The following is a 5,118-nucleotide window of genomic DNA, read 5'->3' on the forward strand; positions in this document are numbered from 1 at the left end:
GAAAACAAAAACAACAAGGCTTTGATCATACAAACACTTTTTTTGTTTTTGCCTTAATTGGACGCCAAAAGCAAACATAATTTGGTCGATGTCCATCGTGGCATTGGAGTGCCAGCTCATTACTCTATTTGCTGAGTCATCAAAAAGGGATCAAAGGACTATTATAGTGTCTGAAAATCAATCTCAGGGATAATAATATCAATTAGAACTTTAGAGATCAAATCAGTATAAGACATGAATCTCACGAACCACTACGAAGATTTAGTCCGTTAAATCCTCTTGAACAACAAAAATCCGTTCCTAGAAACAACCCACCCCCAAAGTTGTATGCCATGCCTAAGTATCTAAGCATCTCAAATGTGCTGCCGTGACTTCAAAGAAATCATACCCACTACTACTAATCACCCCATCACATGCACTCTCTTTTGTTATGATGCTAACTTGTGGAATTTGTGTTTGTGTCAGATAGTGGTCGAAACTTGGGGTTATCAAGTCAGTACACACGTAACTTCACTTTCTATTGCAACTTTTTCATAAAATCATCTCAATAAGATGATCCAGTGTTACAGCATTTTGTGTGTGCCTATGTGATTTTGTTAAGCTTAAAGGTTAAAATACGAATTAAATGGCAGGGATGTCAGATATGCTGGTGTTTGCCTTTAAAGTTGTGGCTCCAAAGCTCGGTGAAGATTATGAGTCCTTAGAAGCTGCAAATTTTTTTTTTATTTATATGTGATTCCATCCTTTAAAAAAAATAGTTAATTACATTAATTTCAATGTGTTAACCATTTTCCTTTCTTGTTTGACTTTACTTTACTGTTGTACGATATGCAATACTTAAAGAGAGAAATGTAAACTTTCACCAAGAATATTTAAAGCTATCATGCTTATCAAAATCTTTAAACTTCCGATTGCATATCCGTTCATAGAGCACTTTAGAGAGAGTATTGTGTGAAGCCATTTAACTAAGGTATACCAACCTTCTCTTTTCAACATTATTTATTTCAATTAATCAAGTAAGAACAAGAACAATCCAGGAAAGTAGTGAAGACTAACCATGGACTATGGTACCAGTAATAAATCTGATTTAAAAGGAAGAAATCTAGAGAGATAGCACACACAAAAAGATAGCAAACACAAAGATGTAGCAAACACATAGAGATAAGACAGAAGAAGGCATACAAAAGAGAAAGGTAATTACCGGCGACAGAGATTTTGTTCAGGCCAAAGGGATTTGGAGGTAGTGGAAGAGAAAAGAAAAGCATTGGACTATGTGATTTTAGTTAGGAGACAGAGCTTTTAGAGGTTATTAGTCTAAACTTGAATCAATGGAGGAAGAGGGATGATTGGTTAAATGAACTCACAAAATGTTAATGACAAATAAACCCTAAAATATTTAAAAACGCGATAAAAAAATTAGATATTAAATATATATTTTAAAAAAAAATACTCTGATGTAAATTTTTGCAATAATTATTAGAAAATAAGATCTGTTCATCCTTAAAATTTAGTAATTTTATGTCAAATGAATTTTTAATTTTTTTATCGTGAATGGCCATAATTTTCTAAAAAATAAAAAACAAAATTTAGAGAACAAATTTTGCTCCGAATTTTTTTGCCACTTTCAAATATTTATTCAAAATGTTACTACAAAAATTCAAATGAAATAAAAAAGTCGTTTGCTAATAAATACGAAAGTTTTTTTTGTTATATTTTTAAATCATTCAAGAATTGTTTTATCGATAACATCTTTCATAAACAATTTATCAATAATTGAATTTTTTCGATACCACATTAGTAATTAACTCAAAATTAAATTTGTCAAACAAGTTTTTTTAATATTATTTCATGTTTAATAATAATAATAATAATAATAATAATAATAATAATAATAATAATAATAATAATAATGAGTAAAATAAACGACTGTCCACACCAATTCTCCTAATTCCAAATCAGACTCGAAAGAAGGACAAAACACTAAATAATTACTCACAGACATAATTGCCTAAGCTATAACAAAAATATTAGTACTAAAATACATAATAAGTTCAGTGAACAAAATATTTATTAATATAACTACTAGACTAGTAAACCTAACTTTGATTATACATATTTATAAACCTGTAGCCTCGTCGTAATTATTGAGAGCATCAGTTGCGGTGTTATCTCTAAGTCGTCATCTCTATTCAACTTTAAACCTTCAATGTTATATTAGACAATCTATTTAAATTTGGTTGAGGAGAAAAATCGATTTCATATTGTTCATGGTCTTTACTCATGCCAAACAAATCTTTTGACTTTATATGAATTATTACACTCCATCTCTTATCAACTTTATCATCTACATAATATATAAGATGGCCCTACGACCCTAGAGTGCATCAAATGATAGAAGTTGATACCAGTGAGACCCAAACATCTTCTTTTATGCCTCTACCAATTGTCATGTCTATCCAAAGACCTTTAAATAAGACAGTGATAAATTGGCTATTGTAGTTCATCTCAATGATATCTACTAATTTTTCATAATAAAAACACCATCAACAACAATATAATTGTCATATTTATTTGCCTAACTTCGAGTTTTAGAAGTGACATAAATTTTACTATTTTAGATTTTCATCTCTTCCATCTTTAATGGTTCTAAATTTAAACATGTTGATATTGTAATACAGACAACGGCGATGTGCTACTAAATATGCAAAATGAATAAATATAAAACCATTCACCACATGCTTGAACCACTCAGTAAATTTTTTGTGCACAACACTGCTTATATGAGATTGGGACCTTTTTTTTTTATTTTACAGGCTTCCTATCATTATGACCCTAAAATCACTATGTATATAACAAGGAATTAATGTCAAGCTCTCAATACTATATATGCACATTTTATAAACTGCAAAATCAACCACACTTGCACCAAAATAATGTCTATAGCCTTGTAATAATTAACTAACATATCACAATGTGCTTTAAGTTTTTCTGATTGGAGTAAGAGTTAAAATTGAAGCAGCTCCTACTGCCTTTCGTATCTCAGGGCCCATAGTTGCTCTTTCATTAGGCATAACTTCACATAGTCGATGCATTGGTCGATTAATCTTACCCTCCATGTTATCTAGGTATCACGAACAAAATATGAGAATCTTCTCAGCTAAGTAGTCCTTTACAATTGAGCCTTTTAATTGTGCCCTATTATATCTGTACTACTTCAAACAACATAGGATCTTTGAGAATGAATAGAACAGAGTCTTAGTACATTTAGGTGATCTGAATAAAAATATAGAGAATTTTGTTTAATATTTACCTTTCAATCGGGTACATCTACTGATACTACATTTGACTACCAAAGTGTACTTTTTTTTTACTAGATGCATTGTCAAGTGAACTATGAGTTTGAAGAAAAACATAGGAAAAATCATTTCCTTATGGCAGAGTATGGACCACATGATCATGAAGGAGAGAAAGTTATTGAGAGTCTATGGATTTTGTAATGTCCCTTCTAGCAAAATACCTTACTTAAGTCATGGTATTTCTACTAGAAAAAATATTACGTACACTTATCTACTATTAACTACTTAATATTGAGCCTTTATATCAATACCATGTTCTAGTTTTAGAAAAAAGCTAGTATATTTATGTTTTTATTCATTAATAACCGTTCAACAAAGGCTTTCAAACAATAATAATCACATAATTACTAGTAATAAATTATAGTTATTCAATGAATAACAAATACAAGCCTACTTCTCTGAAATAAAAGCTTCAACTAACAAGGTAAGGAAAAAATAAATTCTAGTAACAACTCAACTCGCAAACAAATTCTTCTATGCTTCCACAGCTTAAGCCTTCACACTTGTAGCTGAAAGAGTTGGAAAAAGAGGGGGCAGGGGTGAGAACTGAGGAGTCCTTAGTAGGGTTGAAATTAGAAGTTAAGTTCATTTTACCATTATTAGCCAACATCAACAAGCAACAGAATACATTCAACTTAACAAATAAAGAACACAAAAGTCAAACAATCATAAAATACATACAAAGCATCCACACGTATACACAAAAAATACATCACAGAGAAATATGCGCAAACAAGTATGATGCATGTCTATTCTATGCAGGCCATGAGCTCATGTGTCGGTTTACATCCCGCAACCTGACATTACCTGGGAACAAGTCCTAGATATGGCTTCGCATTACGTACTATACGTGCATATGTGCCAATATGGTTAATAACACCATTAGGACATGACCACCGGCAATCGTCACAAACCTAGACACCATAATATACGCACAACAAAAAAACAGAAATCAATAGTAAGTGGGCATTCCCAAGTTCAACAATCAATCAGTTCGAGGCCTTTTCCGAGTTCAACAATCAATCAGCACATGCACTGGGCAAGCGAGACAAAATCCTTGCCCTTGCCAGACAAACCTTTAATCATTTAGTTCTCGTTTACTAATCCCTATACCTTTCTCAGTTTCTAGTTCTCAGTTAGTCTTAGCCATTCTCATTCTCTGCTCGTTTTCAGCATTAAACAATATCTCTACTTATTTTTTTGTGGCAGAAGTTCTTTTAGATTCTTTTTCTTTTATTTCTTATCGTTCTCTTCTACTATCTTACATTTCAACAATAAAAATTATCTTCGCATTCTTTCCTTTCTTTTTTCTAAGTGTCTTATGAAAAGAGAATCAAAGATTCTTAACTTAACTTTGTCTTTCTAAAACTTTTAGGGAATATTACTGTTTCACTTTTTCATTAATAAATATTCAAATTAAATAATATCTTCAGTAAAAGATTAATAATTATATTATTATGAGTAGACTAACATTAATAATAAAAGAGTAATATTATTATTAATTTGATAATAAAAACTTGTTTATTAAAGTCTTATCGTTAAACTTTTAGGAATTTCATTTTAATTTCAAACTTTTATAGAAAGATTTATGTTTTGAACCAATGCCCTTTACAAATTTACTAAAATAATTTACTTAATTATAATTATAAAAATATCTTTATATTTTTACAAAATACTCATTTAACCCCTGACTTTTACTTATTATCCAAAATACACATAAATTTATAAAATTATTATTTTTAACTATGATCTTTTTATCAAA

The sequence above is a fragment of the Arachis duranensis genome, chromosome 3, assembly GCF_000817695.3.
Source record: "Arachis duranensis cultivar V14167 chromosome 3, aradu.V14167.gnm2.J7QH, whole genome shotgun sequence".
In the NCBI taxonomy this organism is placed as follows: Eukaryota; Viridiplantae; Streptophyta; class Magnoliopsida; order Fabales; family Fabaceae; genus Arachis; species Arachis duranensis.